Genomic DNA, 26,323 nt, shown 5'->3' with positions numbered 1-26,323 from the left:
AGAATCTTAAGATCATAAGAAAACTATGAAAATAAGCTACAGGTGGGTGGTGAAAATGATCCTATCTAATAAAGAGGGAACATGCTAATTGACTGCGCCGCCCTCAAAGATGGCAGTGCCCACAGCTACAGCTACAAGATGGCGGCGCCCAGTCCCCTCAGCCCCACTGGGGCGCCTGCCTCTGGAGTCCCCCAGTTCTCTCAGCCACCCAGGGCCAGCCCAAGGTGCAGGCAAGCCTCAGATGGCGGCTGCCCAGCCGATACCCAAGGCGCAGGCAAGCCTCAGATGGTGGCTGCCAGCTGCCCAGGGCCGCTCGAGGCTCAGGTAACCAGGGCCAGCTGAGGCTTGCGCTGCCAGCAGTGGCAGCAGCACAGGTGTGATGGGGCATCACCTTCCCCTGATCACCGGGTCGCCTCCTGCCCGAGGGCTCCCGGACTGTGAGAGGGGGCAGGCCAGGCTGAGGGACCCCACCCCCCTCCAGTGCATGAATTTTCATGCACCGGGCCTCTAGTATATTAATATTTGAAAGAAATACCTTTATAGAGAATAAATAATATATACTATGAGGATTAATGAATACCATATCATATGTTGATACAAAATATATTTATAATAACACTGGCATAAATGCTATGGAACTAATGATGAGAACATGATCAATAATGACAGTGACTCCATGTCTGTAATGTGTTATACACTGTGCTAGATTCTCCAAGTATCTGATTAGATCCTCACAGCCATCCCATGAGTCAGGCATTACACCATTTTTAAAGATGAAGAACCAATTTTGTCAAGTTTATCTGATTTGCTTTACATCTTCAATAGGTAGATGAGTTCAGGAATAAAAGGCAGGTCTATCTACGTATTTAAAAATATGTTTTTAACCCTAACCGGTTTGGCTCAGTGGATAGAGCGTCGGCCTGCGAACTGAAAGGTCCAAGGTTCGATTCCAGTCAAGGGCATGTACCTTGGTTGCGGGTACATCCCCAGTAGGAGGTGTGCAGGAGGCAGCTGGTCGATGTTTCTCTCTCATCGATGTTTCTAACTCTCTATCCCTCTCCCTTCCTCTCTGTAAAAAAATTAATAAAATATATTTAAAAATATATGTTTTTATTGATTTCGGAGAGAGAGAGAAACATCAATGATGAGCGAGAATCATTGATCGGCTGCCTCCTGCATAACCCCTACTGGGGGTTGAGCCCCCAACCTGGACATGTGCCCTGACCGAGAATTGAACTGTGATCTCCTGGTTCATAGGTCTACACTCAACCACTGACCCACACTGGCCAGGCTGTGTACTTCTATTGGATGTGCTCTTTCCCTTGAGCCACATGCCCTTCTGTTGATAGAAGGGTCTTGTTTGACTTAGCTCTGTAATGAAAGGAGGCTGTGTTTTACTACTGTTACAGTCCCAGAGCCCAGCATACCTTCAGGGATGTGTTAGATGCATTCACTGATTTCTGTTGTGGGATGAATAACTGCATGCACCATTTTGTCTCTTGCATCTACATAGAGTCTTGTATATCTCAAATGATTTAAATAACTATGCTCTGAAACTTTAATTATAGTGAAAATCAGTTCTTAATGCGGAGCATCAGTTGTTGAGATGTGGGTAGAAGTCATAGGACAGCACCCATGGAAAAGCCTGCATGTCAAATCCTGGTCCACACTCCTGCCCACTGCAGACATGTCCCTTCACCGACTATGACAGATGATATTTTCAAGCAGAATCTGGGAGCACAATTTGGAGGATATTTTTGTGAGATATATCTCAATAATTAATAATCACAAATTCTCCTCTGGACTTAGGAGAGATCCTATTTTATTCTCCTGTGGATGTTATGCAATAATTATGTTTATATTTATGTTTTCCATTTATCATATATTTCATAATTATGTACCAATAAAATCTGAAGTGCAGCTCATACTGAAATATTTTCCTCTCAATAGCTGGTTTGGCATATTTTACGTTTTTAATAGTGCGGTGTTTAGTGAAAAATGTGCCAAAGGACCTAAATTAATTTGAGTAGAATTGATCTGCAGGCAACTACCAACTTAGAAGCACAGCAAGTATTTCTGCCAACCTTCCTTCTCAGTTATGTAAGATCATTACTTAAGGCAAAGACTTACAATAAAAATTAATTTTGAATTATATGCCATAAAATGGATATTATTTTCAGCATATTTAATGGAAATCATCAACTAGTAAATCATCACAAAATGGATTTCAGGGCTAATGAGAATTTATGATTTTCAAAAAATCTATCCATGTTATGGAAAATTCACAAGACATATGGCATATTTATTTAAATGTTTCAAATTTTAATATTTAACTTCAACTTTTATTGAGTTCTGTCTCTGTTACAGAAATTGCTAAGTGATAAAAATTTGATAAGACATAAAGTTCCTGCTTTTAAAAGATCTCAGTCTATCTTGGCAAACACATATAAATACATTACAGGCATATCTGGAAAGAATTGTAATAGTGGGTGCTATAGGAAGACTGAGTTATCTGCCATGGTTCTAAGTAATGTTGAAATTTTTCCTATATAATAAAAGAGTAATATGCAAATTGACCCTAACGGTGGAACGACCAGACGACCGTTCGACCAGTCACTATGAGGCACACTGAACACTTCTCGGTTCCTTCCCCTGGCCATCAGGCTCCGATTGCCTGATGGTGAATGGGGAACCAAAGTGGGTATGGTGGGGGGCGGGGCCAGCTGCGGGCAGTTGGGGAAGATGGCCCTGACCGCAGGCCAGGTCTAGGGACCATACCCGCACACAAATTTTGTGCGCCAGGCCTCTAGTTAATATTACGGGAGTTAAGATTATTCAGACATTTAATAAAGTGTCCTATGCTTCTTCATTTTTCTCTTTGCTTCATTGGTCGTCTCTGTTTTTCCATGTTCTCCATACTCATTATTTCCCCATCATTCTCTCTTTCCCAGCCTCCCTTTCCTTTATTGTCTCTTCTATCTCTTACCCTTCTTTAGCATTTTCATTCTCGCTCTCTAACTTGTTTCATTTGCAAGGGAATCATTGCTTCTATAAACTTGCTATCATTACATAAAATGATCATCCTCAGAGTACATACAACAAAATAATTAAAAAACAACAACTAAGATGAAGGGACTTGTTCTGTAGCAGACAGGATGCTAAATGCTTCCCACACCTTATCTGATTTCAGCCTCACTTAGACGGAAGGAGAGATGGTGGCTGTCCACATTTTTCAGAGGGGGAGATGGAAACACAGATCGCCACTGGCAACCTGGCAGACTATGCTCTGCGCAGACCTAGAGAATGCCATTCACGTAGGCTGACCCAGACTATGGCTCTTCAGTTCACCTTCCCAGGCAGATCCAATATCCACAACATATGAAACAGGGTGACGGGTGCGCTCTGTGAGGTGGGGTTGACCCACATGCAGATCCTGGCACCACCCCTTACAGTGTGTGGACCCCAGGCTTTGAAAGTTAAACAACTTGCCCTAGGTTCCTCCTCTGTAGGATGAGGTCATAATAACAGCTACTGCAATGGGCTCGTTGGGAATTACAGGGTTCAATAGGAGTTAAGCCTATGCAAAAATATCTGTCACATAATAAACCTTTTAAAGTTGTCAATAATGGGCAGGGTGGAGGGAGCCTTGATCTATAGCATCTATTGGTTCCTGAAGTGTAAATAATCCTGCGATGGCCAATTTCAAGTTCCAACAAGTTTCAGCATTTTCAAAGATAGTCTCAATCGCAAGCAATTGCATTTTCCCCATGAAAGGTATTTTATTCCATATATAGCAATAAAATCAAATTTGCATTTTCTTATAAAAGTCTTTATATGTATCAAGTCACAAATGATAGAAAGAGTACTTTTAAGGCTAGCTCACTGTCTCCCCAATTGGAAAATCTGGCCATTGTACCTCATAAAATATCAGTAAATAACGATTTATACTCAGTACTGAGTGAGGTACACAACTATTATCAGTTAAGTTTAGATTATAAATCATCCCCCAAAATAGAAAACATTATATTATTGTATCATAAACAGCGCTTAGGACAATACTAGACTCACAGAAATTTATCAAGTTCCTATTAGGACTAAGAAGTGACACACAGCTGAGCTTCTTCCTGGTCACATGAACGGCTCCCAAGCAGCGGGCCCTGTCAGGGTGATTTTTTACTGTTTTCTTAACAGTCAGTGCAAATCAGAAAAGATCACCTGCTGGGCCACCTTTTTAGGATTTTACAGTGAAATTTCTCCAACAGAGAGTGTCTGGATGCATTTCATAACAATTAGCGCAGAATCTCTGGAGTAGAAATAGTCCTGCTTTCTGGGGAAGGGTGCAGTGACACACTTGTTCATAATGCCAGCAACGGACTCAATGCCACTTTCCCTGGGGGTGTCCTTTGGTGACCAGGAAGGCTGTTCAGGAAGACAGGGAGGCTCTGCAGAACACTCGGTCCCTGCCCTCTGTGAACACAGAACAAATGCTGGCAAAAGATGAAGAAAAAGAAAGAAAAGCAAGAATCCTAACAGTTTGTTCCATCCCAGAGCTGAAAGTATTTACTATCTCCATTATTTTCCTGACAAACCTGGAGGCAGACCATTATGAAGTCATTCAGTGTCATGAAAATGCATCCAAAGTGGTCTCTCTCCTTAAAGGGGCATAAAAGAAAATGTTAAATGACTATTTCTGATGGAAAATGTAATATAATTGATGTATAATCCTCTTCTGTCATATTTAAAATCTAAGAATCCCCTACCCCTTCAAATATTTTAATATTCACCCAACCATGCTTCCTCTATGTTATTTCTTTGCTTACAGAACACGTTTATCTTGTAGCCAGGGAATCTTTAATACTCTCCATGGTCATTGAAGTTGAGCAAGTCTACAAGATGAACTTTTGAATGACTCCAGCTCCTTCTTTTTCAAAGTATTTAAAGGTTGTTTTTTGCATCCGAAGTGGTGCTAAGAATTAAAAGCTGTTTTCTTCGGGTTCCCTAGCCCTGTCTGAAAAGTTTCATATGTATTCTGGAGCTACCTCTGGGGGGATATTTATGAAAACAAAATAAGGTAAAGAGATTAAAATTAAAATACTTCCCAAAGTCCAATGTTGAAATTTCAAATGCAATTGAATATGATAAACATGCATCTATATTTCAACACTTTCCTCTCTAGAACCTTAAATTAGTATCTTTGAGAAAGTTTGGTTGAGAATAATACATTTTTGTTTAAATATATTATGCCTAATACATTTTTTCTAGGCATCTACTTTCAAAGGAATTGTTCTGTCGCAGGATAAATCGTAATTCAGATGATAAATTTTGGATTTCTTGTTTTTATAACACCTAAATTATGCATATTTTTGTCAATGCAATCTATCACATAGTGATATGTGAGACATAATGTTTCAATATATATCCAAAAAATATGGGTTCTGTCCAATTTGATTATGCCAGGAACTTACTCTCCTTGGAGGAACATTTCTCAGAGCAACTCAATAGTTTACCATTTACTATCAAATTTTAAAGAAGGTTTTAAAGAAATTAAGATATAAATATATACTTTTACCCTAGTTTAAAAGATCTTTGATCAAGTTCCTTTAAAATGTACAAACCAAAGGTAGACCATCCTAAAGCAGGAATGTCCGCAAGCTGGGCTGTAACCTCAAGAGGAGTATTGGAGCGACTGGTAGAGAGAGAGAGAGAAAGAGAGAGAGGGTTTGACAATAGCACTTCCTTTAATATCTTCCTACTCTGCTCGCTCTGCACCAAATCTTTGCACATTTGTTCAGATATCACATGGCCCCAGGATTAATGGGCAAAATTAGGTCATTAATCCTTCGGAAGACAGAATCCTTGTATGGCCTGGGGAAGAAAATGGTGTGTGCAGGTTGGTTTAAGAAATATGCATCTTCCTACCATTTCTTACCACTTACCTGAATTGAAATACATGAGTGATTGAGGGAAGGAGTTAATTAAAAATAATATTGACTATGAGATTTTGGAGCTAAGGATACTGTGGATCCTGATAATTCCTAGCTGTTTTAATTTGAACAAATTACTTTTTACCTCTGGATTCATTTCTGAATCTCTTCCTACATAAAAAAAAAAAAAAAAAAAAAAAATTGAAATCTGTGAGAATGTGGATGGTGGAAAAAATTGAAATCTGTGAGACTGTGGATGGTGGGTCTTGTTTCTGCCACATGGAATGAATGGATTTTTTTGTGAGGATTAAACAGAATAATCATGTGAAAATATTATCACAGTGCCAGCTGCTCAATTCAAATTCTGTCTTGTTTTTTGTTTGAAGCAGAATGTAGTCTTATAGCTCTTGGGCAAAATCAGACTCTCCACTTTTTTTTTTCTTTTTTTTGTCAATAAAGTTATTGTAACATAACTACACCTACTTGTTTAGGTACAGTCTATTATTGTTTTCCTGTTATAATGGCACAAGGGAATAATGTGACAAAGACTATATAGGCTGCAGAAACTAAGATATTCATTATCTGCTCCTTTACAGAAAAAGTTGGCTTTAAAAATATTTTTTTATTGATTTCAGAGAGGAAGGGAGAGGGAGAGAAAGATAGAAACATCAATGATGAGAGAGAATCATTTATCTGCTGCCTCCTGCACGCCCCACAATGGGGATGGAGCCTGCAACCCAGGCATATGCCCTGATCAGGAATCAAACCTCGACCTTCTGGTTCATAGGTCAACACTTAACCATTGAACCAGGCCAGCCGCCTGGCTCTTTATCCAGCATAAATGAAATACATGAATGGAGTGAATGAATGAAATTAGTAAAAATGAATGAATGAGTGAACCTCAGGCCCAGGTGGATAATGATGACGCCATCAGTATGACTTTCCATTGGCCCGTTTGGTATCTAGTTCTAAGTAGACAAACTTCCCTGATCTAACAAATGGGAAGTGTTACTCCTTGCACCTTTGAAAATAAGGTGTTTGGAGGAGTTAAACTCTGAGGCTCAAGAACTGAAGATCTGCCAAAGGTCACAGAGCAAATCGGGTGCAGAAATGAGGCAAGGTCACGCTAGCAGTCAGCAGCTGTGCGTCGCAGCAGGTTGCCTAGGACCAAACCAGAGAGGATCGGACCTGCATTGCCACATGTGCCCACCATCCAGATATCACTGCTGACATGTACACATAAGGAACTGTTTGACATTGAAACGGGGACTCAGAACTGTTGGACATTGAAATTGGGACTCAAACATTTTTTGTTATTATATATTTATTTCTAGTCTGCAGAGGCAAGATTTTTTAAAGGAAGGAAATGGGGAAAAAGTAGATACAGAGGCAAAGAAGCATTGAACAGACTGTCAAACTACAGCAGGAAGGCAGGGGAGGTTGCGGGGGGGCGGGGGGGGGGCTGTAAGAGATCAACCGAAGGACTTGTATGCATGCATATAAGCATAACCAATGGATACAAGACACTGGGCGGGGGGGGGGGGGGCGGGGGGGGACGGGGCAGGTAAAGGCATGTACTGGGGGGAAGGGGAGGCCGGGGGGAGGTCAATGGGGGAAAAAAGAAAAAGGTGACATATGTACTACTATTTGTAATACTTCAAACAATAAAATTAAAAAAATTAAAAAAATAAAGGAAATGAGGCAAGGTCCAAGGTCTCTTTATAGTTAGCTAGCCCAAGTCTTCCTCAAGCACGTGTCTGGGTGTCGCTGACAAAAAAGAAGCCATTGCAGCACCTTCCTCAAAAGTTGATGAAGGCCTCCCGTGCTGTTACTGTCAAATGTTGGGAATCCTCAATCAGTAAAAATGGCTGTTTTATTTTTATTTATTTTTGTTAATCCTCACCTGAGGATATGTATTTTTTAAAATATATTTTATTGATTTTTTACAGAGAGGAAGGGAGAGGGATAGAGAGTTAGAAACATCAATGAGAGAGAAACATCAATCAGCTGCCTCCTGCACACCTCCTACTGGGGATGTGCCCGCAACCAAGGTACATGCCCTTGACCGGAATCAAACCTGGGACCCTTGAGTCCGCAGGCTGACGCTCTATCCACTGAGCCAAACCGGTTAGGGTGAGGATATTTTTTTTTCATTGCTTTTCAGAGAGTATGAGGGAAAGTAGTAGTAGGAAAAAGGGAGGGAGGGGGAAAGAGAGACACAGAAAGAGAGAGAAACATTGACGTGAGAGAGACACATCGATTGGTTGCCTCCCACACACGCCCCACTGAGCCAAACTGGCCAGGGGGACACACATTCTTTTTTTTTTTTTTTTTAATATATTTTATTGATTTTTTACAGAGAGGAAGGGAGAGGGATAGAGAGTTAGAAACATCCATGAGAGAGAAACATCAATCTGCTGCCTCTTGCACGCCCCCTACTGGGGATGTGCCCGCAACCAAGGTACATGCCCTTGACCGGAATCGAACCTGGGACCCTTGAGTCCGCAGGCCGACGCTCTATCCACTGAGCCAAACCGGTTTTGGCGGGACACACATTCTTAATGACTTCTTTATTTTATTATAATGTCCTTTACATCTTCTTCAAAGCCAGACATCCAAGTTCTTTTATCTTTTTATTTTTGAAGACCAAGATCCTTTAAAACATTTCTTATATTAAACTGAACAATTTGAATAAAATTCAACATGCATGATAAAATCATCCTAAATATGAGGATCGAAAGTTAAAAACGACTGAAGTTTTTCTCACATCTGTTAATTATCAATTTGTTGAGCAACATTTTTTCAACAGTTGCCTCTTAACTCATTGTTCTTAAAGCAGTATTCTCTATAATTAAGGAGATTGACGATTAATATTTTAACACCTCTCTGTAACATCACTCAGGGATAAGTAGCATAAATGTGGTATGATTTCTTTCTCAATCTCTTTTCTGTTCCTTCTGTTTGAAATGACTTTAATTTTCTACTTATTCACTGCATTAGTGGACACTGGTTAATTTTGTTCTTTTTTCTTGGATATCACAAGTACCCAAGGTTGCTAATAATATTTCACAGGATAAAAGAAAGCACTGGCCGAAACCGGTTTGGCTTAGTGGATAGAGCGTCAGCCTGCGGACTGAAGGGTCCCGGGTTCGATTCCGGTCAAGGGCACGTACCTTGGTTGCGGGCACATCCCCGGTGGGAGGTGTGCAGGAGGCAGCTGATCGATGTTTCTCTCTCATCGATGTTTCTGACTCTCTATTCCTCTCCCTTCCTCTCTGTAAAAAATCAATAAAATATATTAAAAAAAAAAAAAAGAAAGCACTGGATTTTCATTCTGGTTTTATAACACACACACACACACACACACACACACACACACACACTAATTCCACATGAAATGGGAGGCAGCCTGTGGATCTGACAGGCTGTGTGATTGGTCCTTACACGTTTAGGGTACTTAGCGTATTTGCATAATGCCATAGTGTCAGGTAATCACATTTTCAGGTGACCAGAAAATGAGAGTAGTAACTAAGTTAAATATAGAAATAGGATTCAAATGCTTCATTATAATTTGGAGTGACTTCCATTTATATTTCAACAAGCAAAGGCAGTCACGTAAGTCCAGAAAAAAACAAAAGCAAATATAAAGGATGGGGAAGATACTGCGTAAGAGATAAGTATGCAAAGAAGAGCTGGATATATTTTGGGTTTGATGTTACTACCATGGAAACTGAAGCATGTCTTAGGCTGCCTTTTGTAGGTATTTTGGCTTTGATTGGGGTGGGACATAGCTAACATACTGTGTTTAGCTCCACGAATCATCTTATTTATTTATTTATTTATTTATTTATTTATTTATTTATTTATTTAAATCCTGATCCAAGTATATTTTTTCATTGATTTTTTTAGAGAGAATGGAAGGGAGGGAGAGAGAAAGAAACATCAATGTGTGAGAGACACATCAATTGGTTGCCTCCTGCACTGGGACCGGGGGATCGGGCCTGCAACCCAGGTATATGCCCTTGACTGGAATCAAACTTCGGACCCTTCAGTCTGTGGGCTGATGCTCTATCCACTTAGCCAGACTGGCCAGGGCAGGAATCATGCTTTAAATAATCCTCTGGTAGAGTGAAACACCAGCATAGGAAGGGCATGAGATAGTGAAGAAACTCAATAACAACTTCTATGGGTTTTTTAGAGAAAGAGCTCAGCAATCTTCCTGTGTCCAATTCCTAGATCCATCTCTTGTAGATCTTAGTCTAGTGAATAGAGCCGAATACAGGGTGTCCCCCCAAAATGTATGCACACTTTAACAGTAGAAATGAAATATATTTTAATAAATGCTGTCTTTATAATTATTCAGAGTATGTATATACATTTTTTGGGACACCCTATATATATGCATCTTGGTACTATAGGTAACTGACATGCTTAATTTCCCTCATCTGTGAAATGGGGAGGTAACATTCCCTGAGGGCATTTGTTGGATGAAATAAGACAATGCATCACACATACCTAACACATTTGCAATGGTCAGTGAACGTTAGCTCCTATTAGTTTTTTTGTGTGTATTATTTTCATTATAATAAATATTGAAGGAAGTTGGGGACAGTGGTACTCAAAAAATAGAATAGGCTTCAGAAAAATATATACTCGCCCCAAATTATTTTAGCCCTTTAGATTGCCCATAAATAGCAGCTATAGCAATGTATTCCTTTAACCCAGAATGCCACACCCATATCATTTTTCTGTATGCCTTGACATGAAAAATGTTGGGACTCATTTACAGATAAGAGACATGGTGAAGTTATTATGACATAACTAGAAGTTGTGTAAAGCATAATTTAGTTGCGATGGTGGAGAAACATGTGTTAGGAAAGTGCATTCTTACCATAATTCCATTTCTATATTATTGTTACATCCAAAGTAGTGATAAAGGTGAAGGATATGACAGATGTATGAACCAGGAGGTCACGGTTCGATTCCTGGTCAGGGCACATGTCCGGTTGCCGGCTCCATCCCCAGTGTGGGGAGTGCAGAAGGCAGCAGATCAGTGATTCTCACTCATTGTTGATGTTTCTATCTCTCTCTCCCACTCCCTTCCTCTCTGAAATCAATAAAATATATATATATATATTTTTTTTTAAATAGTCTCTTGCTCATCCCAAAGCATATAATTCAGGTAAATAACCATATATTTTGGCAATTTTTTAACTCAAAAGCAGTTATCTAAAGCTTATTCCAATGTAGAAAATACCTGTAATAGGTAGAATGTTTCTGCTTTGTCACCTTCAACTGAATACACTTACTCCCTTTTCGTCCCCAGATATTCCGTGATCTTATGAGCACTACCCCCTGCATGGCAGCCATGTCAATGTAAATGACTGAGTGGAAAGGAGGAATGTAACCTATTGGTGCCCTACTGAAAAGAAGTTTAGAGACAGGACAGGCAGTTTTATGGAAAAGGGGGGTCGATGGGAGAGGAATGCATATGTGATGGGAAGAAGATAGTTCCAAGATGCCAGAATGCTTATCTTACTTTCATGGAGGATAGAGAAATGTTACAAGATATGGCGGAAAAGAAAACATACATTTACAGAGGATAGAGAAATGCTACAAGAGGAAGGCATATACATTCACAGAGGATAGAGGAATGTTGCAAGATAAGGGGGAGAAGATAAGGGGGGCACCATGTGGGCTTTGAAACTGATACTCTGCTGAAGAATGCCCAATGAGGAAGGCACGGGGGTCCTAAATTAAGAAAGGACCCAGGTAGAAAGGGTCATGTTCAGACAAGGAGCTACCAGCATATATAAACTGGAGTCTAAGAGATTCAGAGAAGGATTTAGATTTTTTTCCCATTTTAGAGAGAAAGAGCAGGCTTTTCCCATTTGGGGACCCCTCCCCCAGGGAGAGTTTGTATATGCTTCCAATAAATTTACACATTTTTATTTAAAATCTTTTAGTCCACACGTTTATTCTTCACACTTCATAGGGCAAGAGCCCACAAGGAGTGTCTGCACCCCGAACCCCACCTTACACTACCTTTGTGCATGGTCCAGTACCAGGTACTCTCGATGTGGGTTCTGATTCAGTAACTACAACTAAGGAATAGAAGTTGTAGTGTGTTACCTACTCAAGGGTCTCCAATGAGTGCAGTAAGGATTCAAACCCAAGGCTGTCTGTCTTCCTTTTATATCATGCCACTATCTATGTCCATTAAAACATTGCCATTTTCATACTGTGTCACCCACTGTGTAATAACATAATTTCCCTGTGGGAAACCAGTTTATGATGTAGCTGAACAGCAGAGAGGCATGTGCTGTGACAGCAGTGCCCCGTGGGGCTGTGTGTGTGGTTGAGTGTGCCTGTGCGCCTGAACTTGGGTGTGGTTACGGGTGTGAGTTTCCTGTGTCCAGTGAACTGCAAATCTGATCGAATGGAGGGCTCAGTGAAATTCTTGAAAATAAATCATCGGAGCATCCACCACTCACAAGGGCAGCATCAGAGAAATACCCACAGTGAATAGCAATTAGCGCCTTCAAAAAATGTCTAATTAGTGCAAAGACCTATTTCACCAGCAACCACAAGAGGATTCTCATTTTAACCCGTTATTCGTCATCCTATTCTATTAATACATTCAGCGTAGTTTTGAGCTGAGGCAAACATTTAAAAAAATCAACATATTCATGATTCATAGAAACAGCTTCAGATGTTTAACCTTTTAAAAAGTTACTTTTAACATTCAAAACTCAGCAACTGCAGCTGCGTGATAAGGAACCAAGGTAGGCATCAGGGAGAGGAGATTATCAAAAATGAACAGTTAATTTTTGAATACTTCTCTTAAGCTCCGTGGGCAACATGGGTCTGAGTTTCCAGTCTTATACCTAAATGCCAAAATAACTTTTTTAGAGGAAGTGGTACATCAGTCTCAAATTAGTCTTTTCTGCAGATATGTTGTTTTATTTGTTTAGATTTACTTAAAATTAAGAGAATCTAAGCTGGAAACACCCTGGTTCCCATACTCTGGCTCCATTAAAAAAAAAAAAATTGATTTCAGAGAGGGAGAGAGAGAGAAACATCAATGCTGAGAGAGAATTGTTCGGCTGCCCCCTCACATCCTCTACAGGGGTGGAGCCCACAACCTGGGCATGTGCCCTGACCAGGAATAACAGTGACCCTCTGGTTCACAGGTCCGCATTCAACCACTGAGCCACACCGGCTGGCCTCTGGCTCCGTTTTTGATGGGATTCACAGGTCAGTGGTGCCTTGGTCTCAGAGATCATTAACCACCAGCCCCTCAGCACACTCCGCTGGTGCGCACGCAGTTCCCCACGGCCTCCCACGTGATGTTTATCTCTGTGCCACCTGCAGCACCGCGGGCTTGGACTTGGACGAGCCAGTCCTACCGGGTCTAAGTGTTCAGGACTTGAGACTTCTGTTTGGACAGCAGGGAGGGTGTTGAACTTCAGGCAAGGGTCTCTGACTTGCAGAACCCAGGACTAGACTGTGCAGTGGAGAAGTCCTGGGGCTCTGTAACCTTCCCCTGATAGTGGGAGGTAAAGGAGGAGGTTTTTCCATGGAGCAATAAAGGTCTTTTGCATCTGAAAGGGGCCACAGCTGAAAGGTGAAAAGTTCAGAGGCTGGCAAGCTTCAGGGCTGTCTTTATGAAGATAGCCTCTGTGGCTCCGCCACACTTTCCTGCTCACCCCTGTTAGGGCTTCCCAGCTTCCTGCTTCTCTGGCACTTGGGGGACCAGCGTCCTTGTCCTGGGTCCTTTGCAGTGGCATTCAGCCTCAGAGCGCCCCAGGGAGGGCAGACTCAGGACACGCCCTGCACCGCCACTTCTAATTTGGATCCTCCAAATGAGCCACTGACCACAACCCTGCAACTGCTCCTCTCACTCTGGAGTCTCCAGTTGGACTTCAACCAGCCCACAGGGTCCCTTTTACCTTCCCCTGCTCAGAGTGACTGGTGTCATCACATCCCCCTTTGTTTCTGCCCCCTTGGGGCAGTGCCTCTGCATAGCCAACCGGGAGACCCCACTGGGGGTGGAGGTAAGGATGTCAGCAGGGTGGCTAAGTTGGTTTGCAGCAAACTAAATAGACAAAGGGGACGCTAACCAAACAGGGAATTGGGGGTATCTCTTGCCTCATTTTTTTTTTTTTTTGAGCTAAAAATGAGGCAGTTTCTGCATCAGGTCCTGTTGTTCATTAATGATAAAAGACTGACTTCTACGCTTTATTTTATTTTGTTTTATGTAGTCTATTAAAATGGGGAATAGCATTGTAATTGATCTCTGGTAACAATGGTCATGGGTATAGACGTGAATGAGAGAGAAACGCATTCTTTCCAGGAGGTCTCTGAAATTTGGAGGAAGCAAGCAGACCTTTCCATGGGGTGCTTAGCCGGCGTGCTTTGGAGACAGACTTTAATCGTAGAAACGGAGACAGTGAGAGCATCAGGTGGGTAGGAGTTCAGTATGCAAATGACTTGCAGCTTATCAGCTACACCGAGGACTTTGAAGTTGCCTGGACTTAGCAGCGGACCTTCTCCTTTTACATTACTCGGGGAGTGCAGAGATACCTACGGATGGGTGAGTACGTGCCTTTTGGTTTTCTGGCGTGCTATGTGCAAGACAGTTGATTTTCTTCCTCCATGTAGACAATGTGTATATGACTTCCTGACCTTAAATGACTTAAAAGAGGTACATATATATGTCATTTAACAGGATCCTTAAAGTTTGATGTTAACGAATTCATTTAAATATGGCTACTTTTTCTTTCACAGTTCAACACTGGGTGCTAGAATATTCCCTTCACTTTACGTTCCTGTTTACATCTTTCCCCCCCTCAACTGTTCCAAGCAGGTGAATGCTTTTGAGCAAATGATTGTCAGTCCACCCACAGGTCAAAGCGGACAAACAATGGGATCTGGCTGTCTCGTGTTGTGGGCAGTGGGGAGCAGCAGGGACCTGGGCTTAGCAGCCTGGATGCGTGAGTTCTGGCTGGGAAAGGATTCAGAGCCGAGCGCCAACTGTAAGAGAACATTTACTTATAAAGTCACAGAGGTGAAAGCAGTACTCTGTGGAAGAAATGGGCTGAGGAAACAAGTTATTGAGGGAAGGGAAGGGCCTTGGAGCCCTGGGAGTGAGGAAGCTAATGGTAAGGTGCCTGGGGGGAGGGGTGGGAGGAAGGATGCTTCAGGCTTGCTTACTGGAGGGCGGAGGAGGGGGCGTGTCTGGGTCCTCCCACCGAAGGGTTTGAAGGGTGGAGGTTTTAGGGGAAGATCTCAATAGAGTATTCAGCGGCTTCCCAGGTGTGTCCTTTCAGGGTAAGGTCTCCACTGAGTGATTGGTTGGCGCCAGTATCCAATGCAGCTGGTCCTGAGGTCAGCCACGGATGGATTCACTTGTCTGGTTTTGTTGTTTTTCTGGGCCTGGAGCTGAAATATAACGGAGGCCTAGATGCTGTCTCTAGGGAGGAAAGGTCACGGGATCCAAACGGTGTGAGCAGCACTGTGCTAGGAAAGATCACCCTGGGGGCGAGGTCCCGCCCTGCAATTGTCCCTTGCTAGGCCCCTGGGGCTTTCTGCCCTGGTGACCTGTTCCTGGCCCATCGTTCTTGCTCTGCTGTCTGTCTAACTGCCCACCACAGTTGTACTTGGATCAACACAATGACATCACAGTTATCAGAGCAAGGGCTCTGATATAGCCTGGGATCAAACCCTACTTCTGTCCCTCCCGGTTATGGGATATCGGGCAAGTTTCTTAAACTCTCAGAGCTTTAGCACCTTTGTAGCTTTGTCACGTCGCATCCGGTCACATTCACCTTTATTGAATACCTGCTCTGTGTTATAATGAAAACGTAATACTTTAATGTCTGTATTGTACAAAGGATAGTCCCTGACATACAGTAACTGCTCAATAAACGGGAGCTGTCATTAATTCTTTATGCTGATTTTTGGCAGGCTTATCTGATGCAATGCTTATAGGTTATAAAGAGATTTTAAGAAAATCTAAGAAAATGATTTCCCTTCCTACCAATCATTTTAGGTGGAAACCTCTTTGAAGTTTTACTCATTTGCCTCTGTTATATGATCTGTAGGTTAGTGAAGAGCGAGCATGGAAGAAAATAATGACTTCAGGTTTGTGAAGCTCCCTGGTGACATGAAATCAATCAGTTATTTCATGGTACATCATCCTTCTCCTGCTCATTATACATACCAGCGGAGTAAGACAGCTATTAAAATCTATTAACCTGATATTCCTGTTTAAACTGAAGGATGTAGCCAGAGTCAAGGACAAAAAAATATTGAAGAAGAAAGTTCAGGAGAGTTCTGGTGGCCAGTTCCTTCAGGTTTACTCTCCTCTTGGAAGAGGTTTCTGGCTTTGACATGTGAAGCAGTGCCTCCAGGAGGGAAATGAATTAATTGCAGCTTCCTCCGCAAATGGCATGTTCTGGGTCTGAAGTTCCTCACTGCGGTTTAAATGTTCCTTAGGGTAATGTCTTCCAATTAAATTAAGTTGTTTAGAGAGTTCATCTGAAACACTAAAAAAAAAAAAAAAAAGAAATTTCTCCGTCGCAAGGCCCTTCTGGGATTCTCAGATGGAATCTGAAGAAATGGACTTTAAGGAAAAGCTTATTATTGGTGAGCTGTGCTCTGATATCACTTGGTTAAGTTGGTAGATTTTGCCCATTTCTGCGATCAACTGCCATATTCTTCTTAGCCTTGGCATGCGTGTGATTTTATGAGAGATCATAATACAATGGATTTGTTTGGTATGATGCCTAGACCTCAAACTTAATTCAGAATTGTTCTAAGATGACCCAGGGGTGGGCAAACTTTTTGACTCGAGGGCCACAATGGGTTCTTAAACTGGACCGGAGGGCCGGAACAAAAGCATGGATGGAGTGTTTGTGTGAACTAATATAAATTCAAAGTAAAGGAGTGGAGGGGAGAGCAAGAGAACCGGATAGAACAGCTGGATCCGGCCTGCGGGCCATAGTTTGCCCATGGCTGTGTCAGGCCATAAAGGTGTTGTATTAACAAGTCAAGAAGGGAACGGAGCAGGAGTTGAGATAGGTAATCAAGGGAATGAAAATATGTTTCGTTTGGACATGGATAGAGCTGGAGATGATAAAAACATATACAGGGTGGGAGGTGATCCTGGTAATCCCAGCAGTGGAAAGTAAAACCTGATGCTCACAGTGAGAAATTAGCTCAGAAGAAGACTTCTCTGAGTGCTGGGAAGAAGGATAGGTGATAACTAGTCAGAAGTCTATCCACACTTTCAGTAAGTCCCCCAAAAAGTCAAGTATGTATTTACATCGAAGTAGTAATTTTACTGCTCAGCAATAAAGATTAAAAAAACCAACAACACTATAGCCTGGCTGGCCTGGCTCAGGGGTTGAGTGTCCACCTATGAACCAGGAGATTAGGGTTCGATTCCGCTTGCAGGCTTGATCCCCAGTGGGGGGCAGCCAATCAATGATTCTCTCTCATCATTGTTTCTATCTCTCTCACCCTCTCCCTTCCTCTCTGAAATTAAAAAAAAAAGTATATTAAAAAAGAAAAGGAAAACACTAATACACATTAATTAATTTCATAGGCACTATACTTAGCAAAAATACGATACACATAAGAATGCATGTCCTTTGATTTTTATCTCTCTGTTTCTCAAGAATAGACAAAACCAACTGATGATAATACAAGTCAGAATATTAATTACCTTTTGGAGGGGGAAGTGTATCCAGTGAAAAGAAGTGGTAGGGAGCCCTTTGAGCTGGTGGGAATTAAAAAAAAATCTTTATCTGTTAGTAGATAAATGGTTGTAGACATGTAGAAATCCGATTATATATATATTGTTATATATATAATAATATATATTATTCTACATGTTATATCCCAACTCTTTAAAAAAGGAAAAAATTTGTAGATGTCTTAAGTCCATGTCTGTATTTTGGTATATGTTTTCTGCATTGAGTATTCTTAGCACTGGTATAGTTTTTCAAGTTGGTGCTTACAGAAACTATATGAATGTTTTATGACTACATAGAATTGTGTGTGTAATCTCTCTCTCTCTCTCTGTGTATGTGTATGTGTATTTGTCATTGTGGTGTTAAAGGAAAAAATAAGTGAGCATCTATTTATTGCCAAGCAATTCATGTTTATTATCTCACTTAATCAGCGCAACTACCCTGTACACGCTCTGAGCGATTAAGTGGGTTACTCAGAACAGGTGAGGTGAAAAAAGGAAAGCTAGAAAAATACGATGAAGCGATCTACATCCAAAACCTACAGCTGCCTCTCTGTATAGATGATGTCAGCCAAAGAGTATAATAATCTTCTAGTTCTCTGCATGGAGAGAGAGAATTGCATTTTGTTTTCTTCGCAGATGGAAATATGACAGCATCTTAAAAGTTGGCATGTTTACTTATTATTTGTTTAGTTCATCTTCAAAAAAAATTTGAGGCAAGCAGGGATTTCAGGAGACCTGGTTTGAGAGGGTTAAGCCTCTGGTAGTGTGGGATAGGTAAGAAGATTCATTATTTTGTCAATATTATTAATGTCTGTCATTAGGCACATTGAACTTCTTGCTAAAACTTGTAAATAATTTTTCAGCCTTGTGGGCAAAAAAAGCTCAAAGGCATGAAAGCCTACATTCATTTTTATGGAAGACTACTGAAATCTCAGTGTGTACTTCGTCTAATTTAGTTTGGTCAGAGGAAAAAGGGGAAAGAATTTTACTCAAACACTCGATAAGCCTTGACTAAAGTGTAAGAGAGCCCAGAGGATGATAAGCAAGTCAGAATGGAATAAAAAGGGTTCCTCTGACATAGTGACATGAGAACATCGAATAAGCTGTATCTACTGCAATGTTCCTTTTTGAACCTCAAATGTTTTAACTTCACTCTGTCACTTTTACCTTAGGGGCCTCATTCCACTTCCTGAAGTCACCCAAAACAAGGTGCATTAATACTCCTCAAGAGAGCTTAAACAACAGGGTGGCCTGTATCATTAGGGTGAATGATGCCGAATGCTGACTGTACGAGTTAGAGAGCCGTGTCAAGGACACCCTTCTGTGTGGTTGCCCAGTGGAGAGTGAAACAACTTGTGTAATTTGGGTGAAAACAGAAATTAACTTGCATGCTGTATTGCCTTCTAAGATCTTACATGGGTTATAGTAAGAAGGCTAAAGAATCTCAATTGTTAGTACTCTGATTCTTTCTGTAAGAATGCTCCTTAGGTGGATGAAAATGGTGCTCCCTGGGTAAAAATATATAGCATAACAGAGATTTATGCATGTGTTTTATATATTTACTCATACATGGCCACGCATTTCTTAAGAATAGGTTGACCTATTTTTACCATCCCTCACACATACCCATAAGACACCAAAATTAATCCCATTCGTTTCTTTCCTAGACAATTTACCATGATTCAACAATTAACCTTATAACATCATATGTACCCTATTCTACTACTTGGAACATCCTTGTAATACTGAGGACTCTTTTTTTCTTCTATGTTACCTTTAGTATGTATCATTTGTGCAAAATTATGTTTATTTTATTTGTACATGACAGACACATGGAAGGGAGGGGCCATGGGATAGACTTGAAGGAAGTCTATGATGATAAATATTATAAGACCATTCATTAAGTAAGGTAAGAGATATTCTGAAAGAAATGCATGGATTAAAAGTGAAGATGGCAGTGATGAACTGCCCCTCCCCCCAGTGGCTTGGGCTACTATGGGTATGGGAATGGGAGCTCCTAATAGTGGAAGGTCTTATTAATATATGACTAAACCTAAGACTGTATTCTCTTTGTATAGTAACCTCATTCAGAATGGATACTTTTTAAACATATTTTATTGATTTTTTTACAGAGAGGAAGGGAGCGGGATAGACAGAAACATCGATGAGAGAGAAACATCAATCAGCTGCCTCCTGCACACCCCCCATTGGGGATGTGCCTGCAACCAAGGTACATGCCCTTGACTGGAATCGAACCTGGGACCCTTCAGTCCACAGGCTGACGCTCTATCCACTGAGCCAAACCGGTCAGGGCCAGAATGGATACTTTTTAGATAGGTTTGGGATCTTCATATTGAAATCCCATGAGATTCAGATAATATAACATCAGTAAAATCTCCTAGAATTTTGCATGCTACATTATCCTAAGAATACAGGTTTTTATATAAAGGAAAAGGAGATTCTGGTCTTTTTAAAACAACATATTTTTATTGATTTCAGAGAGAGGGAGAGGGAGAGAGAGATAGAGATATCAATGATGAGAGAGAATCACTGATAGGCTGCCTCCTGCACGCCCCCTCCTGGGGATTAAGCCTGCAACCCGGGCTTGTGCCCTGACCAGGAATCAAATCATGACCTCTGGGGTCATAGGTCAACACTCAACCACCGAGCCATGCTGGCTGGGTGAGGTTCTGTTATTAACAACAAAATGGAAACTGATTTAGGTTTCTAATACACAGTGACATAAGAGCATTATCTAAAAAGCAATATAGGATGAGTATAACCATATAATACACCAGAGCACATGGCAGTCATTTTAGCAATAATAATATTAAAAATGATACCTTTTAATACTTGATTTTTGAAGATCCTGGATATTGTCATATTTACCACTGTAATTGGGGAAGTGACATTTGCTGGGAAAAAGAAATAAAAATAAGTTATAAGTATATTGCATTCAATTAATTTTAAGCATTCCACATTCCTCTTATAAATAGGATGATAAACCACCAAAGGAAAAAAAATCAGGAAAAAGTGTCTTGGCATTCCTGAGCTCACATAGCTACAGCTTCTCGTTGAAAAGACAAATTATTTTATGCTGAATATTTTCACGGTTTGTATGCATGTGTTGCTATCTCTCACACAAGGTATCAACAAACACTGACCTTATTTATTCTCTGTCAAAATTCAGAATCTGTATTCTGTCACATGCGGTGTAAACATTGTTAACACACAGTGTTATTCCAAAAAAAAACCCCAAAACAATATTTCAGTGAGATCAACAAAATAAGAGATTTTTTTTTTTCTCTTATAGAAGTGATTCTAGAAACTGGAATAATCAAAATAGGGGACCGGACAGCTTGGGCTTGGGATGTGAGTTGCCTGCTGCCCAGGTCCTGATGTATCCTCCTGGCCTCTATGAGCATCCACTCTCCAGCCAGACCATGGACCAGACTCCTGCAGAGGCCATGCCTGAAACCACTTGAGCAGGTCTCTTTGCTGTAGAGGTAGAGAAGTTGGGAAGAAGACTCCTTTACCCCACATCCAGGAAGCCAGGAAACATTGAGTAAGCTTTCAGTGGGAAAGGAGATTCTGGTACTAACAACAAAATGGAAATTGCTGTAGATTTCTAAAACACAATGACATGAGAACATCAAGTAAGCTTTTGAGTAGATGTTGCCTTGTGTCTACTCCAAGGTTGCACCCAACCATGGCCCGGGTTGAGTTCTAGTGAGAAAAAGAATGATATATCCGCCTTGGCCAGTGTGGTTCAGTGGTTTGGCATCTTCCCATGCACCAAAAGATGGCCAGTTCAATTCCCGGTCAGGGCACATGTCCGGGTTGTGGGCTCGATCTCCAGGAGGCATGCAGGAGGCAGCCTATCTATGTTTCATTCTCACCTAGATATTTTTCTCTCTCTCTCTAAAAATGAATTAAAAATCTTTTTTTTTTAAAAAAAAAAGAATGACATATTCAATATCTAAAGGACTTTCCAGTGTTGTTTAACACCTTTGACTTCTTCATTGTAAAATTACCATGGAAAACACAGTGGATATGAGTGGAAGCGTTGAAAACATTTTAGTGTAGGGGAGGGTGCAGTATGTCTACTGTTTCTTTTATTCCAGTAGATTCCTTTTGAAAGTATTACGTTTGAAGCAATAAGATTTGCCATGCTATATGTAGCACCAGGAGCAGGCCATGTACTGGTGAGGGCAGTGGCCGTGGTCTATGTTGGCACAGATGATCCTCTCAGAGCTTCTCCCTAAGGGTGCTTTTGAATCTATGCTGCCAATGTCATTGATACTTTCCTGGACTGAGATCTGGTTAATGATCACAGTCCAGGCCTAGGGACTGTACCCACGCACGAATTTCGTGTGCCGGGCCTCTAGTTATAAAATAACTTTCCTGTCTACTCTGCATTACTGGGTACCTTTCTCCCTGCTACATTTACAACCTCCTGATATTCTTAGCACAGAAAATGTCAGTGAAAAATTTCCAGTGAAAACAAGTAACGTGATGAAAATATGTAACAGATCTTCAGTGTTTATGAATTCAAACAAAGCCTGACTAGTCTTGATAATTTTCATGGAGAGCTCCTGCGGGTTATGTTGTGCATCAGCATTAGAGTTCTTCCTGTCTCTACCTCCTCCAACAAGTGAGTCAACAGAATGAGTGTTGAGTTTTTATTTGAGCATCTCAGAATATCAATGCCATTCTGATGTTCAGATGGGGAAAGGTGTACTAATGATTAACAAACATGGAAAAACTACAGTGTGTGTGTGTGTGTGTGTGTGTGTGTGTGTGTGTATGCATGTAGATATGTGTATTGTGCATAATTATCGACAGCATTCTTTCTTGTTCTGAGAATACTAAGTTTAAGATACTGATGCCTGTGAATGGTATTGAAGCCAATTCCAGAAGATCAAAGGTGAATTATGAATCTACCCTAAGATTGAAACTAGATTCTAAGTGGTCCAGAGTCAGGGAGTACATAAATTAGGAGGGTCGGCAGATCACGGGTCAGAATCCAGCACAATTCACTTTGAATCACAACAGGATTAAGAGACTGGATATATGAATCCTATTTGGAAAATGGAGAGTGTGGTAAAGTTTCATGGTTAGGTTGTTGGGAAAAGGAATATTTGGTAGATGAAGTGACTCTACAATGGAATCTGCAACCCTGGACCACATGATACTATTTAGCTATGACCATAGAAAAAAACAAACCCAAACACTGAGCTGGTCAGCTTCATCAACTTGACTTTTTGTTTTTTAAATTTTTCTCTGTATTCTGAACACTGCCTTCAAGGATGAAAAGTGAGACATTGGGGTGAGCAATTGTTTCCCTTTCCAAACCTTCTATCAGTTTTACCAAACTTTGATGTTGAAAATAAATAAGTCCAATCCATTTGTTTCTTTCACCTGTCCCTTGATTTCTATTTCATGTCAAAACTGTCTTGAATGAGAATTTTTACTGTGCCTTCCCATAGACTGGGGAGAGACTGTCTTCATGCGTAGCATTTCTTCAATTTTTTCAGTCTCCACATTATTGGTCCTCTGTGCTCTTTCAGCACCCGAGTCTTTGACGGAAGGAAGGTAGGTTACAGAATAGGCACTGAGTTTTGTGAATCAGGTAGAACTCTGGGTTGTGCCTTCTTCAAGAAAAGAAAGAGTTCATTATAGGTCCCCAAAAAGGCATCTCCTAATGCTTGTACACGATGGCAATCGAAGAAAATTACAAGGGGGAAATGAAATGTATAGGTAACCAGCTGATCTATTTATATAATTTATGTGGATCAAATGAGATAATGAGTATGAAGGCTCATTTACAAGTTCCTATATAACAAGATGTGTGTCATTAACCTTATGCTGACTCAATCTCTTAATTAGTCAAATTGGGATAAAAGGCTTATGTAGAGCCACACTCCTAATATATTAGCAACATTGGATTAGTACTCAGAGATTTTCACTTCCATTCGCATGCCTTTTATTTACCTGCAGCTCATAGCGCGTTCTGATCTGAATGTCGAGGAGCAATGCAAAGACAGACAGAGCAGGCTGGCGACAGGGAGAGTGGTGGGGCCCAGGAGAAACAAGTCAGGACCAGTGTATCCAGGTGAAGAATGTAGACTCTGTCCAGCAGGTGTTCATCCATGATGCTCTTGATGCAGGGATCTGCCATAATCAGTTCACATTTTAGAAAGACTCCATGGAGAAAGAGAGGGTAGCATCTCAGGAGTCAGCTGGGAGAGACTCCATTGCGTGTCTCATATATAGAGGGTCAGCTGTACATAAGGGGTGGCCAGGGTAGAAGGACTTATCTGGAGGTAGAAGGATGAAAATGGAAGCACGTGTCTCTTTTTCTTCACCTGTTGAGGGGACATTGTCTTCTGAAGGCAGTAGCCTACAGGGTCAGAGAGGTGAGTATGGGCTCTGAGGTGACCACCTAAAGCAGGTTTGCTCAAAGCGTGGCCCTGGACCAATAGCATTAACACCATCCGGGAACTTGTTAGAAATACAATTTCTTGGGATCCATACCTGCTGAATCAGAAAGACTGGGTGTGTTCCTAGAAACCTGTGCTTTAACAAGCTCTGAAGGGGATTTTGAAGTTTGAGAATCACTAGAATTAGAACAGTGGCTCTCAGCTGGGGGCAATTTTGCTTTTCAGAGGCATTTGAAAATTATTGGAAATGATACTTTATTCACAACTGTCTCCTTTTTCTCTCTTTCATATACACACATATGTGTATATCATTTTATCATTTACCATTCCACTTTTACCTCTGGGAATATCAAGGCACAGTAATGTTAATTACCTTTCCAAAGTGCTTATTTGAACCTAGTTTCTACAGCTAATTTTAAAGTTTCTGGATTTGGTGATTTCCTCCTCTTTTTTCATTGTTCTCTCCCTCTCAGAATTCAAATGTTAATGGTAGAATGTGGTGTGTGTGTATTTATGTGCATATCCTATAGTAGGGTTTCATGAGACAAAATGAGTAATACCAGACCCCCGTCTGCAAGGATTTCATTGTGCCTTGGGGTAAACATCACATTCCTGATGTTTTTTTCATGTACAACTGCTGTAGTAAATGTTATCTAAAATGTTTTAGGTTTCATGAGTAGGAAGAAATGGGGGAATTTCTGAAGTTGTCACGAATGGTGAAGCATGTCACAGCACCGAGAAAATAGCTGTGGAAGCAAGAATTAACAGTAGAAAGAATCACATGACGTTAGTATTTTCATTATCTTATTCTTAAAATTTTTAAATCTTCTTATAAGCCATTACGATCAATTTTAAACATTTACAAATAAACAAATGGATTCACAGTATTGAATGGTCAATAAGCAATACCAATTCTCATAAATAATGACTTACTAGTATGTTTAAGTTTGGGAAATAGGGCTATGGAAAAAGGTGGTGGGGTTGGAAGGGGAAGGAAGGAGTGGAAAGACATAGGGTTGAAAATAATGTCTGGATCCAGATACAGTTACCGGATATTAATCTCTTAAAGGAGAATAACAATGACTAATATTATGTGTGATTTTCTATAAAACTTTCTTGTCTCCAGTGATTTCTCTTTTTACAAACAACAGGGGACACTTTTAATTACAGGATTTCTCAATTTACCCTCTCATTAAACATTTTCTGGGAAATCTTCTCACTAATAGAGCACAGCATAAAGCTATTTGACATTGAAGCCCCTTTAAACAAAAGGACTCAACCTAATACCTCACCTTCTGTTCCTTCTGAGCTATGGTGGTCTGTTCCAAAGACCACCAAACTCTACCCATTGTTTCCTCAGCCATGACATATCCTCTATTATGGATTCTAAAATTATCTGAGAGGAAATATTTGATTTGTTTTTGCCACCCATTTTTTGAGAATCAGGAATCTATTAAAATATAATAAAATATACTATTAGAAAAATAAATTTAAAAGACATAAAATACAAGTCCTCATTTTTATTATTAGATTAAGTTCACATATTTTCCTCTCAAGGCAGCTATAAATGTTTCTAGATGCTTAGCCTTAACTTTTATACTTGGTATAAATGGTAACAGGACTGGCACCAATTTCTGCAGTGAACTTGATTAGCGCAACTCTACTCATAGTCTGTGCCACCTGAATGGCACCGCCTGGAGTGCTCAGACATTTGGAGTCTTGTGGTAGCTTTGTCTTTTATCTTGGTAGTCTCTCTGTATGGAATTCAATATTTAAATGTAAAACACATCTATCGAACATCTAGGCAGAGAAAAATGAATGGTAGACTTTCCTATTCCAAGTTCATTTAAGGGCAGGACATATTCAAAATATGCACACTCCTACTAATAGAATATTTTAAGAAGGATGAATAAAGTTCTTTTGGAATTTAGAAGATGATCAGGGGTGATGGGGCAACCAGATCAGGAAATGCTCCCAGATAAAGTGTTTCATGATTAATCAATGGGCCCAATGTTTTGAATCTCAATTCTACCCCTACTTATGCCCCTTGCATAGTATACAGACTAGCTTAAAGTAAGTATCCAATAAGAATGAATGATTGCACTGAATCATGCATTAAAAATGGTTAATCTTACGTTATATTAATTTAATCTTAACAACAAAACATAAAGGTATAGAAATTTTAAAGTATTATA

The sequence above is a fragment of the Plecotus auritus genome, assembly GCF_963455305.1.
Source record: "Plecotus auritus genome assembly, chromosome: 10".
Lineage (NCBI taxonomy): Eukaryota > Metazoa > Chordata > Mammalia > Chiroptera > Vespertilionidae > Plecotus > Plecotus auritus.
The sequence above is the reverse complement of the archived record's forward strand: the minus strand, read 5'-3'. Positions refer to the sequence as shown.